Source organism: Euprymna scolopes, chromosome 4 (genome assembly GCF_053919585.1).
Source record: "Euprymna scolopes isolate OS-2025 chromosome 4, ASM5391958v1, whole genome shotgun sequence".
Classification (NCBI taxonomy): Eukaryota; Metazoa; Mollusca; class Cephalopoda; order Sepiida; family Sepiolidae; genus Euprymna; species Euprymna scolopes.
In genome coordinates this window covers 45,005,521-45,025,336 of record NC_136485.1, presented here as the reverse complement: position 1 = coordinate 45,025,336, position 19,816 = coordinate 45,005,521, and the positions used below count along the sequence as shown (strand labels likewise).

The 19,816-nt window shown below is 33.5% G+C and overlaps 1 non-coding gene across 1 annotated transcript; it reads left to right on the top strand.

The window, feature by feature from the left end:
- Positions 1 to 6,673: 6,673 nt before the first annotated feature.
- On the top strand, positions 6,674 to 6,747 carry Trnan-guu (transfer RNA asparagine (anticodon GUU)). The gene has a single exon. It is a non-coding gene; the product is annotated as a tRNA-Asn (tRNA).
- The last annotated feature ends 13,069 nt before the right edge of the window (positions 6,748 to 19,816 follow it).

Genomic DNA, 19,816 nt, shown 5'->3' with positions numbered 1-19,816 from the left:
TATTACGGAATATTTATTATTATAATTAATTAATTATTATTATTATTATTATTATTATTATTATTATTATTATTATCATTATTTCTTCGTCTTCTTTTTATTATTATTATTAATTAGGAGCTCTAACACAGGCCATCATAACTGACAACAACTTATAATGTTTTTCTTTAAAGTGGGCAACAAGTATCCCCAAATAACCAGTACTTTTCATCTCCTTCGATAACCTTAGCAAATGAATTTGTATTATCACAACATCTGTTTACCATTAATATCTGGCAATGTAACTGGAATTTTGAGTGATAACACGCCTCCTCAAGGCCCCAGTCCTATACGCACCTATCCAGTGAAGGTCTGCTTAATGCTTTCCCCTCTCCGTATTTCCATCCTCCTTGAGCCTTCACGACTATTGAGTGTGGTGCGAGTTGATGCCGACACTACAATTTGTATTTAATTTTATGTTATGTCTTTTTTTGCGTGAAATTAATTTAAGATCATGCAGTTTTAATTTCCTTGGTTCCATGTGATGTTCCTCTATCGTTTTGTTTCACTTCTGTTGCAGTTTGTGGTTAGCGTTTTTAGGTCATGTGTGTTAGTCTCCGCATTCAATGTTTTGTTACACTAACCTTTTATATATATATATATATATATATATATATATATATATATATATATATATATATATATATATATGTTTGATATTCCCTTATATTATTAATTAATTATTCCAATTTGATTTTCTTCCTTTATTAACAGTAAAAGGTAAGAGAAAGAAAGGGAAAGAAGCGAGAATAATAGACGCTGTATAAAACGATAATATCAAAGCATTCAAGTCTTTTGTCTATTGTGCCCTGTTTTTATAAAGACGTGTTATTTTTGTAAGCCATGTAAAAAAAACTTTTTTCTTCTTCAACGTAGTGTTTCTTAAACATTGGTCCTAGTATTTATTATTGGTGCTATCCTGACTTTCATTATCTTTCCTATACATTTCTGTTCTCTGGCCAGTTCCGTGTACTTGCTCCGCTTTTCCATCTCATCGATATTTTTTACCCTGTGGTTTGTTAGAACGGTAAAATCTGCTATCTGACAGGATTTTTAATTTTTGTAAACTATTATTACGTCTAGTCTTTTTACTTGGGTGAGTTTATCTGTGTGTACATCTGTACCCCTTAGGATGTCATGATTTCTACTTTCAATTACTGCTACCGGTTTGTGCTCGTACCATTTGTCTTAGCGTTCTCTGTTTGCATAGTTTCCAGTATCCTGCCTTTCCAACCTGGTCCTGTCTATTCATATATTCTTTTGGGGCTACTTTGCTGCATTCACTTATGTGTTTAATCGTTTCGCCCCTTTATCCACAGAGTCATCATTTGATCTTTCCTTGTGTTTTTGGTTGATCTTTGCTTTGCTTTGGTTGGTTTTAATCGTGTTATCTTGTGTAGCTGATTTAGTTTCTCTGTTTAGATGTCCTTTTCACAGTCACGTTCATATGTTTTCGTGAGTCATATATTTTGTCGTCCTTATAAATTGTCCGTGTATCTGTTTCTATTCCCATTGTTTTTCTTTTCTGGTCTTATCCATTGACTCTCGTTCATTTTTACAGTGTCTCTTGCTACAGTAATTATCCTTTCTGTGCTCCGCGTTATGTATTTTCCTTATTCTTTTTTGTGTCATTCACACAGTCTTCTATGCTAACCCATTTTCTTTCTCCGTCTTTCCATCTATAATATAAATCTTACTTGTCTGTTTAAATAAATGTATGTATGTTTTTATGTCTGCCTAAAAAAATTCGACAGAGGCGACGGATTATTACGAGATCGCTATAATTTTGAAGCACGGCACTTCGGACGACAAATATCGAAAAACTGTCGAAAAACATTTATTAATTCACCCTTAACTGGGCACTTTTCTACAGGGGGTGTCGCTTTTTTCGGCGATATTTTCAAAATTCATCGCCTCTTTTCGATTGTCTAGCCTTATCTTAAACCTATGTAACTTCCTGTGTGCCGACGGGCGCAACAGCTAACGCGTCACCTTTTGTTTTTCACTTTCTTTTTCTCCTTCGCGGTACGGGTTCAAGCCTACCTGCTTACTACCACTTTTTTTGCGGTCTCAATTTCCCTTTTTTTTTAAATTTTGCTTAACCAACACCCTTACACACGCCTCCACTTTTTTTTCCGTCTTCGCGTCACGGGTTCGAGCATGCCTGCCTACTACAACTTTTTTTTTTGTTCAACACACATCAACAAACATCCGGGCAACGCCGGGCACTCAAGCTAGTCTTAGATATAGTAGTTAAGCATTATTGTTTGTGTGTAATTCATTGTGCATGGTCATAAGTTTCCTGGCTTTCTGGTCGAGATGCCTTATTTTTTCCATGGTTCAGCTTATGAACGGTCCAGAGTATCTTACTAGTGATAGTACCCACGTGTTTATAACTTTATTAAGTTCCTGCTATATAATTTAGTTTCTAGGAGCTTTCTTGTTCTTCTTAGGCATTCTTTTCCAATGTTGTTGTTGTTGTTGTTGTTATTATTATTATTATTATTATTATTATTATTATTATTATTAACTATGAATTTTCATACAAATCATAATCAGTTGTTGCTTTCTGAAAACAATCAATAGTTTTCTTCGGAATCTGAGTGACAAAAATTTCCCTACAATCTTAAGCAGTCTTAGTCTATTTTGATAACTGATGCAGATCAAGTTGCATTGCGAAAAAAGTCCTTTATACCACTCATTTTTAGCTAGCAAAGATTGTAAATTCTCTCTGGAATTTGAGTCCCAACAAGACTCACCTAAGGTTTTAGTACTCCCTGCACTGCCTCAATAATTTACTTAATCTTCCGTGAGCTTTCACAGCCATTTTGTGCTGTATTAGCTGAGACCAGTTTCTGCAAATGCATGCCTGTGTTCATTGGCGATGAGGGGCGAGGTAAAGGAAGTGTCAGTTTATGGGATTATTAGCAATTTCCATTCCTTTGGTATTTAGGATACTTCTTCTATCTGAGTTTTATTCTATTTCTATCTCCACATCTCTGCTGCTTGTTAGCGTTCGTTGGTTTCCGCATTGGAAGAATTTTCTTAAGACTTAGAATATTATCACTATTGTCGTACGTTATATCAACCCAATCTTCCCATTTGCTTCCAATTTTCCCATAGACATTTTCCCTATTATATGAACTGTTTGTATGCTTCTATGAGTATTGGTTTTCTAGTGATTTTTTTCATGTTTCATATTCCTCGCTTTTCTTTACCAAGTTATATACATTTGCTTATTTGGATTTTACTCATCATCAATCACTGGTGGTGTTCGCTGGAATCTGAGTGACAACAAGCCTTTCCAGATGTCCGGTTTTCTCAATCTGCTTTTAATATCTAATATAAATGATTCACGTTATTGCAACAACCGCTCATCATTGAACTGGAAACGGCCAAGGGTTTTCTTTAGTGTTTCGATGGCAATACGCCTCTTCACGGCCCAGTCCTATCCACACACTTCTGGTGCTAGTTTTGTCCTTCCTTCATCTTTCTCGTCTACTTGTATATAATTTTGTGTAGAATCAGTCGAGGCTGGTACCATCGCACTGTCTTTTTAGTAGGGGCTATAATGCAATTTCTTGCAATTTCAGTTTTCTTGGTTTCATGCGGTTGTGTTCTTTGTATATTTTATTATTAGTAGTATTACCCACTAGGAGTTCTGACAAAGGTCATCATAACAGCAGGTGGTGTCCCCTAGAGTCTGTGTGAAAACTTTCTTCACATTTCCAGTACTCAGCAATTTTTCCCGGTAACCTTTTTAAAGGAGTTTATGTTATCGCAACAGCCATTGTCCATTGACATATCGGTTGTATGAAAACAGAATTGTGACAACATGTCTTTATAAGGTTCTAGCCCTCTTTGCATGCATTCAATTGAGGTCTGGTTAGTGTTTTCCCTCACCCACCTTTTTATTATTCAGGACTATGCTATGAAACTACCATAGTTTTTATTTAAACCGTGGAGCGTAGTTAATTTACAATTTTGCGGTTTCAGTTTTCTTGGTTTCATATCGTGTTCCTGTTTTATATTTTTGTTTTGCTTCTGTTGTAGTTTCTATATGGCCGGTTAGTCTTTGTCATTCCCGTGTGCCAGTTTTCCGATATAAGATTTCAGTTGTTGTTTTTCAGCGTTTGCTCTGGTAGCATAGTCTTAGCTTTCTTCTTCATTTCGATTTCTGCAAGTCTTTTTCCAAGTCCTTTCGGGCTGTTCCTCGTGCTCCTACAATATTTGGTATAATATTGATTTCATTCATGTTCCATATTCCTTGTGATGTTAGGCTGTGTAAGGTTTTAACTTTGGTCGAAATCGCTCGTTCCTTCTTTCATCGGATTATTTTGATTATCGATTATCGATATTTATCGAAAACATTTTGATACAAAACCTTAGAACACTCGCAGGCACATAAATTCTCTTGTGTGAAATGTAAAGAAAAAGCCGGCCCAGCCGTTTTGGAGTCTATAGAGAACGGAATCACACACACACAGGCACACACAAAGTTCTTTTTACATAATAGTAAACATTCTTATATAATTCCTCTTCATATAACATGTCCTCAATGGATTGGAAGAATACTTGGTATCTAATTGAATCCTTGAACATTTGAAAGATATAACAACTGTATTAACCTTTACGCTACCTGTTTGATTAGATACAATTTTAAATGATTGACGATAACGTAGGAACATTATTTTTGGTAAGGAAAGGCACCGAGAAAGGTCAGAAACATAAGAGGGGACTTATTTTAGTCACATTGAAAAACTGAATGAGAGTTCTTAGATTGGCATGTCAACAATACTTTGTTTTCTTTACGTGTCACAATAGATTAGAGCGTTGATTAACAGCCTGTTTTATGTAAAAGTTTTTTGAAAGTAGAAAGTTCAAAAGGGGCATCGATCTTAATTTCATACTTAAAAAAGGCCGTAGTTGTCTTTTTTTCTCGCTGCTAAAAAGAAAAATAAATGAAGTCTTTTACAATCGGCTGTTGTTGTTCTTCTTCTTCTTTATCTTCTTCTTCTTCTTCTTCTTCTTCTTTTTCCTATATTCATTGCTTAAATTAAATCAGAGAATTATGCTGTCCTGCCACTAAGTGATTTTTTTTTTTGGAAATCGCTCGAGACAAGGCATGAAGTCACTTGATGTAAGAAGCTAACAAGTACGAAAGCTAATTATTGTAAAGACAGGAGTTGCCTATTGACCTTAGTCATGAAAAGACCATTATTGTAAAGACAGGAGTTGCCTATTGACCTTAGTCATGAAAAGACCAAGGTAGAAGAAAAACAGTGAACAGGAAGAGAGCTCCACAATCTTGCAGTCCCTGGAAAGAAACTACTGGAATAGAAAACTGTATTACAATGAAGTATTAAAACAACAAACTGATAAAGACCTCTAGACCAACGTGTCAAACGAGCTGAAACAAAGGAAGCAGGGAAAAGATTAGACAATTCTGAGGAACATCTGCCAGAATAGTATTTGTAAAAAAGACTGAGACTAGCAACATCACATCTGTGAGAAAGAGGTTGCAGTGAAGAAGAAAGTGTGAGGCCAATCAGATTACAGATACGTTTCCCCAAATTATCAAGCACCTTCAAATGTGACACAAAGTCACCAGCCCAGATATGACAACAGTACTTTATATATAGTCTGGTAGTATATTTGTAGAATAGCCTCGGATGTGGGGAAGTGTTTAGAGCAATAGAGTGTATCAGAATTTTTGTAGGAATTTTTGACACCCCTAACACGAATCTGCGAATAAAATATAAAAAAACTCGTAATTTCTCTTTTAAAAGTGGGTTGTTTATTTTATTTATAGATTATACTTCCAAAATAAAATATTAAAGTTGTTTTAAAAGTAATAAAAATATTTTTTATACAGTAATGAAATTAATTGAATTTTACGAGCTCAGTATTGTTCAATTTTTAAACTTTATAAATCTATCAACATTTTTCTATTTTTACGATATTTTCAGGGTCAATGTTAAATTCTATGCTCTTTTCAATAAACCGAATATAATATTTCATACAAACGTTTTTTTCTAATTCACGCCCCCCCATTTTGAAATGTCTATTAAAAAGTAAATAATTAATTTACTCACCAAAGTTTTATATATCACAAATTAAAGATAAAAGATTAATAAATAATATATTCAAATTTAAAACAAAAAAAGTAGTGTTTTTTTAGAAATTTACCTGTAAAGTCCGAAGTTTAAAACCTTTTTTATTTTAAAAACACGTTTTTTTTTTTTTTTTTTTTTTTTTTTTTTTTTTACAGAAACCTTGGTCCTTGCTCATTTAATTGAAAAAAAAAAGGGCTTGAATTACATTTTTCGAGGAGTTATAAGCTTGGAAAACGGGGTGGAATTATTCAATATTTTTCACGAAATTTCTGACACACCTAGTGAACCGATTTTACCATAAACAGAAAGAGCAATAGATTAAATATACAGACTCTAAGAAAGATTTGATGAGAAAGAAACACCAGGAAGTTTACAGTTTGCTAACATATAGACGATTCGTCCTGAAATATGTGATGAATCGCAAGAACTTCCCCACCATGGCATCTAATCAATATTACATTACGGCCATTTTTATCTAAAGATTCAATTAATTATTTAGGAAACTGTGGAATTTATGTGTCTCTGTGGCGCAATCGGTTAGCGCGTTCGGCTGTTAACCGAAAGGTTGGTGGTTCAAGCCCACCCAGGGACGTTTATTTTTTTCTTATGAGTCAAATCAAACGCTTTAGCATCTGCGTGTTCTTTTTTTTTTAGATTTGAAATTATTTATAAGATAAGATACCTGACATTGGCACGAATGGAAGGAATTTAAGCGTATGATTTTTAATAAATTAAAATTTTCAACCTCAAAGTTTAAATAAAAACAATTAAAAGCTATTACGCGTTGTGAATATATATTAATTTTTCTAGATGAAGATTAATAGTTGGCACTATTTACATTATTCGCACTACTATTTTCATCTTAGTTTTATTTCCACAACGTTTCGACCGATGTAATCTCCAATCTACTTCAGATAGCGCAATAGATAACGGTGTTGTTTAGCAAAGTTCAAAATATTAGTCTTTTGGAAATTGTAAGTTGTACCCATACTACTGGCAATACTAAGAATAGTTTGGTTTATTTTCGGCAACCTCACTTGCCTTATTTTGTCATTTACTACTCACATTCAATGAACGATATGTTTCTGACAGAAGGGAGACGAATTACTGGTTTCTCGATTGGAATCTATTTATTAAACAGTTATCGTTGTCTAATTTGAAGTAGTATGTTTAATGTATTGTAAAGAGCGATTTCCATTAAAAAGATTAGTTAATATTTTTATTTGGTATGTCAGTGTGCCTGTAGATGACTATATATATATATATATATACTAGCATGTGTGCCCAGCGTTGCCCGGGTATTTGGAGGTGTATGCTGAGCAAAAAAAAACAAAAAAAAACGGTCAATTTTTTTAATTTTGACCCCTATTATTACCCCTTAAAATCTATTGTTTTGGACACAAATCAAGTTATTAAGTTAGATCCATGTCCAAGGAACCTATATCTAAAATTTCAAGTGTTTAGACCCCAAATTGTCGGAGGAGTTTGATAGAGTTCTCAAAGGTCAAATCGTTGAACTTTGACCCCTTAACAGCCAAATTTCTGTCCGAAAACCGATCACATAGATTTACCCAAATCTCAGTACACTGTATATCAAATTTCGAGCCTGTAGACTAAAAATTGACAGTTATATCGTAGGAAAATGTACACACAGAGATGCAGACACACAGACATGTTCACTTTTATAGATAAACTAGCATTTCAGCCTGGCGTGGCCCGGGTGTTTGGAGGTGTATGGTGAGCCCCCCCCCCAAAAAAAAAGCAGTCTTTTTTTTTTAATTTGACCCCTATTATGACCCCTTAAAATTTATTGTTTTTGGCTCTAATCAAGTTATTATGTAATTATTATCCATATCCAAGGAACCAATATCTAAAATTTCAAGTGTTTAGACCTAAAATTTTAGGAGGAGTTTGGTAGAGTTCTCAAAGGTCAAATCGTTGAACTTTGACACCTTAATCGCCAAATTTCTGGCCGAAAACCAGATTACAAAGATTTTCCCAAAACTCCGTACCCTCTATATCAAATTTCGAGTTTGTAGACTTAAAATTGACAGAGTTATTGCGTAGGGAAGTGTACACAGATACACAGACAGACAGATAAACAGACACGTTCACTTTTATAGATATACTAGCATGAGTGCCCGGCGTTGCCTGGGTGTTTTGAGGTGTATGCTGAGCAAAAAAAACGGTCAATTTTTTTTTAACTTTGACCCCTATTATACCCCCTTCAAATTCATTGTTTAGTGCTCAAATCAAGTTATTAAGTTCGATCCATGTCCAAGGAACGTGTAGCTAAAATATCAAGTGTTTAGACCCAACATTGTAGGAGGAGTTTGATAGAGTTCTCAAAGTGCAAATCGTTGAACTTTGGCCCCTTTATCCTTAAATTTATATCAGAAAACCAATCGCATCGATTTTCCCAAATCTCAGTACCCGGTATATCAGATTTCGAATCTGTAGGCTTAAAATTGACAAAGTTATTGCGTAGGGAAATGTGCACGCGCGCACACACGCACACGCACACACACACACACACACACACACACACTGACACACACACACACACACTTTCACTTATTACAGCTCTTCAATGCGGCTAGACAAGCAGCTAATTCAAGCCGAGATTGGGTCTTCATATAGTAAGTTAAGAAAATATATTATGTCAATTAACCTGTACAGAAGTGTCTGTATTTCATCATCTTTGGAAATGTTTATGCATTTCATCCTGATGCCTTTGTGTAGCTTAATTGGCATAAATATATTTTCATAAATTGCTAGTTAGCGATTCTCACGTACAGAGAATTGTTGAAATAAACACTGAACATCAATACATAATGTATCTATATATCTATAAAAAGGAAATATCTCTGTGTGTATGTGTGTACTTTTCCCTATCAAATAACTTATTTTCGGTCTACAGACTCGAGATTTGACATAAGGAGTATTGAGATTTGGAAAAAAATTTTGAATAGGTTTTCGGCCAGAAATTTGGCTGTCAAGGGGTCAAAGTTTAACGATTCGACCCCTGAAAACTCTATCAAACTCCTCCGTCATTTTTGGTCTATACACTTGAAATTTTACATGTAGGCTACTTGAACATTGATCAAACTTTTTAATTTGATTTGAGCTCCAAAACATAAATGTTAAGGGTTCAAAATTGGATCAAAGTTTTAAAAAATTTGTCCTCTGCGGTTCCTACAAAATTATTCCGTCAGTTTCTGGTCTAAACATTTGAACGTTTACATAAATAGTGTTCAGAGATAGGGCAAGCTTTTTAATTAGTTTGTGTCGAAAATTTTAGCTGCTAAGGGATCAAAGTTCAAAATATGTGAGCTTTGCGGTGTCTAGCAGACTACTCAGCCAATTTTGGGTTTAAACATTTGAAATTTATATACATAGCGGGTATTCAGATATGTAGCAAGCATTTTATTCAGTTTTGGGCCGCAAATTTGGCTACCAAAAGTGTATTCCAAAAAGGTCAAAATTGAAGTTGGACATGATTAAAACTTTGTATTTTGATTTGAGACCAAAATAATAAGTATTTAGGGGTCAAAATTGGAGTCAAAGTTTTAAAAAATTGACCTCTGCGGTCTCTACGAAATTAGTCAGACAAATGTTGCTCTAAACATTTGAAATCTTACATGAAGTGTATTCGCAAGTAGATCAAGTTATGAACAGTACATAGGGTCCGAGCCAAGCCGGGCTGAACTGCTAGTATATTAAAATCAGTTTCTTTGAGTTTTAGTTACATTTACAAAGCGCGCATTAACTCCTTTCAATTATATTGATCTGTGAAATTCGCTGATTTTTTTAAAATATAGAAATCATACGTATTCTCCTTTCAATAATTAACTAGTCATTTTTGTTTCCAAAACAGGGTATGATAAAATAAGGAGTACATATTCTGTTCTTTTTATTAAATAATCGAACTCAGTTGGATTTCTGTCTATCACACCAAAGTAGGTGTGTATATGTATGTATGTATGTATGTATGTATGTCTCTCTCTCTCTCTCTCTCTCTCTCTCTCTCTCTCTCTCTCTCTCTCTCTCTCGGGCAGTCCACCGATTTCGACGCTGACTTGGATGTCGGTTAGTGTCCGTGTCGAAGGTGCAATGTGAGTCCGATCGGAGCTCTGAAACCCCGGCCGCAGGAAATCCGGGTAGTGACGCCCGTAGTCGCGCCCTTTTTGCTTCCTCTTTCTGCGATGTCGACGATGACGGCTTCAGCAAGAGCAAGACCATCATACTCCAATCGCTTGAATGCAGAGATCACGCCGCGGCTTCCAGTTCATCAAACCTGCCGGTACGCCCTCACTCCGATGAAAGCAAAAGTACAGAGGCAAAAACGGACCAGGACAGTCTGCACACATGCAATCAGTCGATCCGATGGTTGAGGCAGATCCGAGTCGAGTTGTATATCACCCTTGGTGATCGCGATGGCACTGCGGTGCTGGATCATCCGTTGCGCAAGCTGTTGGGATTCCTTCCTCATCCGCCAAGAGCATAGTTGACCAGGCTTGAATTTTTGTGACCCTAAATAGGGGCTAGTGGGTACTACACCTTGCCCAAGGGTGACTCAGCACTGCAACAACTAAGGAGTGGTGACATTCTCCCCAAAATCCTTGAGCTCTCGCACCAGTGCCTCGTTGCCGGATGTAGTTTTACGTCATACTCAGGACTAATGTATGTATGTATGTATTTGTATATATATATATATATATATATATATATATATATATATATATATATATATTATTATTATTATTAAGAATTAAAATTTTAAACATTAAACATTAAACATTCTACTGCTATTGGGTCAATTAGCAGAGGTATATCAAGGTAACAAGAAAAGGACTATACAACTTGACATACCTCTACTAATCGACCCAATAGCAGTAGAATGTTTAATTTTTAAGGCGTTTAGGATATTGACGGCTTCCACAAGCACATACATATATATTACTTGCTAATCTTTTATGACCTTTATCTTTAGTTTTTAAACCCCTCAAGATCCCCTCTTTATTCCTATATTTCAACACAAACCATAATCCACATCCCTATTTTATTTTATTTACATACACCTGAATTTTATTCCTTATTCCCATTTTTAATAATACGTGATAGCACCTCTTGATGATAATTCTCTATGGCACTGAAGACCTGATATTTCCATTGCAACTTTGCTTTCGTATAAGTCGTATTGCCTGATGAGGTATGTAGTTGCTACTTACAACTGACCGAAATGTGCTCATGGATGTGCACAGACGTATTATTGTTTATGTAAAAACAAATAGAAAATATATATTGCCCTACTTCTATATTACGAGGGGCGTGCAATAAGTAATACCCCTGACACACTTCCAGTTATCTGATCTAGCTGAAATTTTGCATGTGCAATGATTTATATCTCTATGGGTTATATGGCAAATTACAGCTCTGAACTAATTGTTTCGGTTTTACAGTAGTTTGAACTGAGTCAGGTGTGAAATGGAGCCTGTTGAATGTCGAGTAGTGATCCGGTTTTTGTATTTGAACGGACGCACACCAACAGGAGACTTTTGATGAAATGAAAGAAACTTATGGTGATAATGCCCCATCATATGGCCTTGTAAAACACTAGTATCGTGAATTCAAACATGGCCGTAAGTCTGTGGAAACAGCTCCCAGACCTGGTCGCCCCCCCTTCTGCCATGGATGAAGCATCTGTCCGTCAAGTTGAGGCTGCCATTTTGGAAGATCGGAGCATTACTATTCGCCAAATAGCCCAAGATTTCAAGATTAGTACATGGTCTGTAGAAACTATAATTCATGACCATTTGCATATGCATAAGGTGTCTGCCAGATGAATTCCCAGGTTGCTCACACCATTCCAAAAGCGAGAACGGGTCGAGTGTTCGAGGATGAATTTGGAGATGTGCCAAGACGATGAGTCAAAGTTTTTCAAAAGACTGATTGCACAGGATGAAACGTGGGTCCATCACTATGATGCAGAGACCAAAGCCCAGTCAATGCAGTAGACGCACTTAGACTCACCACCTCCAAAGAAAGCAAGGGTGCAGCCCTCCGCTGGCAAGGTTATGCTCACAGTCTTCTGGGACCAGGACAGAGTAGTGATGACAGATTTCTTGGAAAAGGGTACCACAATTACAGGAGCCTATTATGCTTCACTTTTGAGGAAATTAAGGGAAGCTATCAAAATCAAGAGGCGGGGCAAGATCAGCAAAGTTCCTCTCCTCCTGCAGGACAACGCTCCGGTTCACAACTCGCAGGTCGCCAGATCAGAAACACGGGCGTGTGGTTATGAAATCCTCTCCCATCATCCCTACTCTCCTTACCTTGCACCCTTTGACTTTCACCTCTTCCCAGCCATGAAGTTGTTTTTGAAAGGAAAGCGTTTCCCAGATGATACAGCCTTGATTTCTGAAGTCACGTCGTGGTTGGAGGACCAACCTGGGGTGTTCTACAAAAACGGTCTCCAGAACTGCATCAAACGATGGGAGGAATGCATAACTCTGGGTGGTTCCTATCTAGAGAAAGACTAACAACTGTGCCAAGTGTCGTTGCTTTACTCCTATAAGAAGTGGACTAGAGGCATTACTTATTGCACGCCCCTCGTAAACACTCTTGTATTAACCTCGTTAAACTTCATTGATTACTTTACTCTGGAAAATATTAAGCTTGAATTATTCCAGCTTCTGTTGAGCACTATAGTAACGCAGGATTTTCCAGTCATAAGCAATGGAAAAGATCAACTTTAACACTTCACTAAAAACATTCCAATAACAAAAGAATGGATTTATCAATGAAAATAGAAGATTTACTTAGGAAACTAAAATGGAAGGCACATTTTTCCTAAACAACTCAATAAATGAAGGTCATAAGGATTATTACAGTTTTAAAAGCCAGGCGTTAGCAGCTCATATTGAACAATTGGATAAATTCTAGGCGGATTTGGTTAAGATGATCAGAGATATCACCTTCCATGACAGAAACAACAATTTTCAAAAAGGGTTAGAAATAAATCTAAAAGAAATTCAAAATACTAAAGAAATCCTGGTGGACGCAGATAAACCTAAAACTTTTATAAGGTAAGTAAGCCAGACTACATTAAATTATTAGAACATAATATTACAAGTTATTATTAAAAAAAAATCAAATTTTGATTTAGTAGAGAAAATTAACTAAGAGTAAGTCCATAACCGACAAACTGAAAATTAGTAATAAATTTAATAAATTAGTCAATAAGGAAGCCTATTTTCTATAAAAAAAGACATCAAACTAGATAAAATAAACAAACCAACTACAAGACTAATTGGCACTACGATACCTGAAGTTGGTAAAATCAGGAACATAATCTTAGAAAAGATTAATTCTCAGGTCAAACCAATAAATCAATACTGCTGACGCTATTAGCTGTTTCTCCAATATAAAAAAAAACAAAGATAAATGTTTTTAATACCGTGTAGTTGTATGGATAAATGTAAATGTTCCCTCCAACAGACCTGTCTAACAAGCTCTGTTATATATCAAGCAAACATTAGAGCAAAAAAATTTAAAGATAGGAATAAACTCTTTAATAAGAAAAAGGAAACATCAATTAATTGTAGGAATTATAAGCCACACTTTCTTAGTCACTTACCTTCTCCTCGCCTTAAATGTATTATTAAGCATACTTCTACGTCGTTACCTATAATAAAAATAATAGGCTACAGTAATGCTCCTTTTCACTGGGATCTTTATAAAATATAATTTATAACTGTGCAATCTTTGTCATTTCGATATAAACATTTTCACAAATAATTTCTTTACATACTTCAAGTATTTATCTGTTTTCTTCATTACATCCACTTTAAATAGTGATACTTTGCCTGTTCATGTATATTATCTCTCCTATCGATTCTGCTTCAATTTTTATTTCAATGATTTTAATATCTATATCCGATATAATTAAGCTTATACACATGTGTGTTGTTGTTCACGCCTCCAATTCTTATGCTATAAAATTTGTATGACAGTAAGCACAGGTTAACCCTAGCAAAAAAAACGAACGCAGTTAAAAATTATCCTAAACTTTAACTTTAATTTTGAACTTTTTGTTTCAATTAAAAATAATAGATTTTTTACTATATTAAAGTGTTTTAACCATAACTTCTAAATTGCTAACTCTAATCTTTGAACGTCTGACAATCACCAAGTACGTTATAAATTTAAACAGTAAATGATTTGCACCTTTATAAAACATAAACGTAAATACTAACTAATTAAAAATTTAGAATTCCACAATCAACACAACAATTTCCAACGGAAACAACACAAAATCTTTAAATACATAAACAACTCTAATAAAATCTTTGTAAAAGCAGATAAAACTAGAATTTTTTATAAAATAGATAAACAAGAATATAACAAACTAATCACAGAAAACATTACAAAAACTACAAAAATCTGGATAAAAACGAATGCGACAACATAGATATAATAAATACTGAAAGTAAACAAAACACTGATAAATTAAAAATTAGCGACAAAGTTGGCAAATGGAAATATAGAGAAGCATACATTTTTCTCAGAGACCACAAATTCGACTTCAATGATAATCACAGCACTCGTCTGATAAACCCAACTAAACCAGAAATAGGTAGAATTAGCAAAGCAATACTTTCTAGAGTAAACTAACAAATCAAACAAGACCTAGAATTAAACCAGTTGGCAAATACTACCGAAGCAATCACTTGGTTTAAAAATATAGAAAACAAAAATAAATTCACTTTTATACAGTTCGACATCATAGACTTCTATCCCTCGATACCCGAAGAACTTATTAACATTGCCCTGGAGTTTGTCGAGGCATACACTGATATATCCTCGGCAGAAATTCACATTATTAAAAAATGTAGAAAATCAGTTATAGTAAATAACAATAACCAATGGATAAAAACTAAAATGACAGATTTTTTTGATTAGGCCATGGGTCTCTGGATTATGCCGAGGCATCAGATCTTGTGGGATTATTCATTGTATATACCCTCAAAAGCATCTTTAATACTACGGATATCGGCCTATGTAGAGATGATGATCTAGTTATAATAAAAAAACTCCAACAAAATCAAGGGGAATAACTTCAAGAAAATCATACACGAGGAAATGACAAAATTAGGCTTAAAGGTAAACGTACTAGCAAACATAAAAATAACAAACTTCCTGGACGTCACGTTATGTTTAGATAAAAACACTTATTAACCCTACTTACAAGATAACGCTAATCCAATATACGACAACCCCAAGTCCAATCACCCATCATCAATTATAAAACAGATTCCTAACTCGATCGTAAGTAGAGTCAGCAATAACGCAAGCGATGAAAATGTATTTAACAGGTCAATCAATATCTACGGAACAGCTCTAAAAATAGTGGATACAAAAATATTGATATCAAATATAAGCAACAAAGCACTAATAACAATAAATAAAAAATAGAAGAAAAAGAAATATAAGCTGGTATACGGCGCCATACAATCAAATGTTAAAAACAAAACTTCTACATCTCATCGAAAAGCACTTCCCCGTAACCATCCCTTACAAAAAATTTTCAATAAAAATCACTGAAAGTTATCATATAGCTACTGCGAAAATTTAAAGATGATAATTAAAACACATAATAACAAAATATTAAATAAAAGCAATGAAAACAACAACAAAATAAACAAAATAAACAATAAAAAAGTGGACATCACGACAAAAATAAAACTAACACAAAAAACACATATGAAACTGTAGAAGTAATAATAATAATAATAATAATAATAATAATAATAATAATAATAATAATAATAATAATAATAAACCAACTTGGGCAACGACAAACATAATAGAAATAAAAATACTAATAAGGGATAAGATAAATACAACTGGAGATCCCGCACACATTGCCCATAATATTTGCGACAGAAAACCCGAATAACAAGAAATATTACGTATGCATGACTTCCTTAGATTTCCAAACCCGATATTATGACCACAAAAGTATGTTAAAACAACAACCGAAAACAACACTAGTAAACAAATACTGGAAACTCAAAGGAAGCGGACGTTTGCCGGTAGTCGAATGGAAAATAGTAAGACAAATAAACACATATAGAGACCTAGACGATCCAGGTAGATTTTGTCTTAGTGAAAAATTTGCTATCCTATACTTTAAAGAACCCCAACATCTATTAAACTGTAGAAGAGAAATAGCGGACAACTGTGTTCACAGGATAAACTATATCCTAGGATAACGATACAAAGTAATTTTAAATTTACCAATAACAATAGAAAATAAATAAATAAAATAAACATACATATACATAAATTATCATATATATATATATTAGCTTAATGCGTAAGAGGAAAAGAGAGAGTTCAATTCTACAAAAGAAGATTTATCTGGATAATTCCAAGTTCTACAATTATTATTATGACAAGAGTATGAAATGAATCACAAAACTATATATTGGTAGATATAAAATGGATCAATAATAGAATACAAGCAACATTTGGAGGATAAAAAGGACTCTTTATGCTAGGGTATTTCGAAGTCTAATGCTTCTCATCAGAAGAGTAGAGAAGGTGCTAGTTAGCATGGAGGAAATTCGGCGTCTAGCTTCGGGTTCATTCGGGGCGAAAAAGATTAAGAGAAATTATACAATGTTGGGGGAAGCTTTATTGAATTCTAAATAAATAAAGGAAACGCTTGTTATATATAGTATGATAATAATAATAATAATAATAATAATAATAGCGGTAAAAACAAAACAATGATAATAATAATAACAGTGATACCAATACTACTACCAATACCTTTACCAGCACCGCTACTACTACTGCTACTACTACTACTACTAATAATAATAATGTTAATAATAATTACTAGGTAATGCGTAAGAAAAAAGGGATACAGACAAATGGAGGGTCAGAATAACAGGGAATAGGGGTGAGGTCTTGGGGGGGGAGTGGACCCGTGAAAAAAAATAAAGTAAAGTAAAAGTATATATATATATATATATATATATATATATATATATATATATATATATATATATATATATATATATATATACAAACACAGATACAAAAACACACACACAAAAATTAAAGATATATATATATGTATATATATATATATATATGTGTGTGTGTGGGGGGGGGTTTGTGTGTGTGTTGGAACAATTAATTGGAATGGGAAATCGAAAAAAAAAATAGTGCCTGTTTTTCGATTCCCAGAACGATACTTTTAATCTGAAATTTTCCATTTTTATACTTTTAATAATAGGATCAACATTGATCGATTTTAAACTTAACCCGTACAAGAGTATTTTTACATTTGTAAAAATATATGCACATATTAAATGGATTCTGGCGGCAATCCCAAAATTAAAAATAATCCAATAGAGATTGGGAAAGAATCATAATCGGGATTTGTAATTGTCTCGAAGTCAAGAATTTAGGAACAAAATGGGTAATCTATCGAAATCAGAAAATATACACACACTAATATATATATATATATATATATATATATATATATATATATATATATATATATATATATATATGCGCATGCTCTGAAGGTAGTTGATTTACTGCTGCTAAAATCAATTCTTTTAAAATTTTGACCCCTTAGCAGCTCTTGTATAGGGTATTTACCAAATCGATAGCGCATATATATATATATATATATATATATATATATATATATATATATATATATATATATATATATATATATATATATTAGTGTTCTAGAACGTTTTCAGTCTTACATATACGCAATTATGCACGATGTAGAAACTATGCATATAAGAGTTAAATGTAACGGTTAAATGAAATAAATAATCTCATAAGAATCAATACAAAAAAGAATGATTAATTAATGAACGCTGGTTTTTCAAAGGAACATCCAAATTAGTTCCCCTTCATGAAGTCGCTCGCGTATCCATGACTGAGTATTTGAAAAAGTGCGTTTTAATAATTTTTTTCATAGAAAATGTAGGCTTTTAATAGCAATATCAGAGTGGAAAAACAACATTATAGGTATCTCTCTCGTTCTTTATATATATATATATATATATATATATATAAATATATATATATATATATATATATATATATATATATATATATATATATATATATATATATATATATATATAACGCATTGGTGCGCTGATGTCCGAATGTTTCAATTCGTATGTGATCTTCTCATAAACAAAGCAATCTCAACACATCTGTTCATGATAAATACGAAGATGGCAAAAAATAGGTAACGTGAAACTGACAGGTGTGGGCGTATTTTAAACCACCCAACAAACGATTGATAAAGAATCTTTGCAATGGTGACCGATTTTTCTGAATCTGAACGGGACAAAACCGAGAAAAGGGCGACGAGATGAATGGAGTAAAATGCAACAGAACAAAATAATACGATCCAACGGTTTTCCAACATCCGCACATATTATAACGAACGAATGAATGAAAACAAACGGATGGACGTTTGAATCGATTTGAAGAGAAAAGAAAGAAAAAAAAATGACAGAAAGAAAATCATAAATGGGTGGTTAGTCCGGGCATTACTAAGATTAAGCTATGAAAAGTTAGTGGACATTTCGATTAGAAAAGAAATTGCTGGGGATGTTTTGAAAATCGATTACCTTACCTTGGAATTAGGTTCCATATTTAACGAAAAGACTCCTGCTCCACCGGTCTAATAGTAAATTCTGCCCGTTTTTGTTTTTATAAAAGTCTCCAGATGTTGTTTGCCTTTCTAATTCCATTTGTACTTCCTGTTTTTCCGACGGTATCAACATGCAGAAATATAAATGTAATGTGAACAAATGTCTTGCTACGCATCCAGGTTATCCCTATAAATTTTGTCTTTATCAGAGTTACCCATTTACGTTTCAGTAGTATTAAATCTGTTGACGAAGAGGGAAACGATTAAAAATGTGTAAATATAGAAAAAAAAGAAAAAGCAATAAACTTAGCCGAGGAAACATTGTTAAAACACATACTAATTCATGTACTGGTTACACGTAAAATGTATAGAACAGTTCATTGTTATTTGTAGATACGGTATACAAAATAAATAAAATAAGCGTAGGTTTAGTGTTGTCGCATACAAAAAAAAAAAAAAAAAAGGAACGATGACACCAAACAGATTTAAAAGCATTTGTTTACAGAAAAAGGTCATGGTATGATGAACAGCGGGGGCCTTTTGATAACCACGTTGTCACCTTACGTATTATGGGTCTTTTTATTTCAAGCAGCAACATACATCAGATTGATTACATCAAATTAAATACATCAGATTAAATACATCAGATTAAATAAATAACGTTAAATGCATCAGATTAAATACATCAAATTAAACACATCAGATTAAATACATTAGATTAAATACATCAGATTAAATACATCAGATTAAATACATAAGATTAAATACATCAAATTAAACACATCAGATTAAATACATTAGATTAAATACATCAAATTAAATACATCAAATTAAATACATCAGATTAAATACATCAAATTAAATATATAAGATTAAATACATCTGATTAAATACATCAAATTAAATACATCAAATTAAATACATCAGATTAAATACATAAGATTAAATA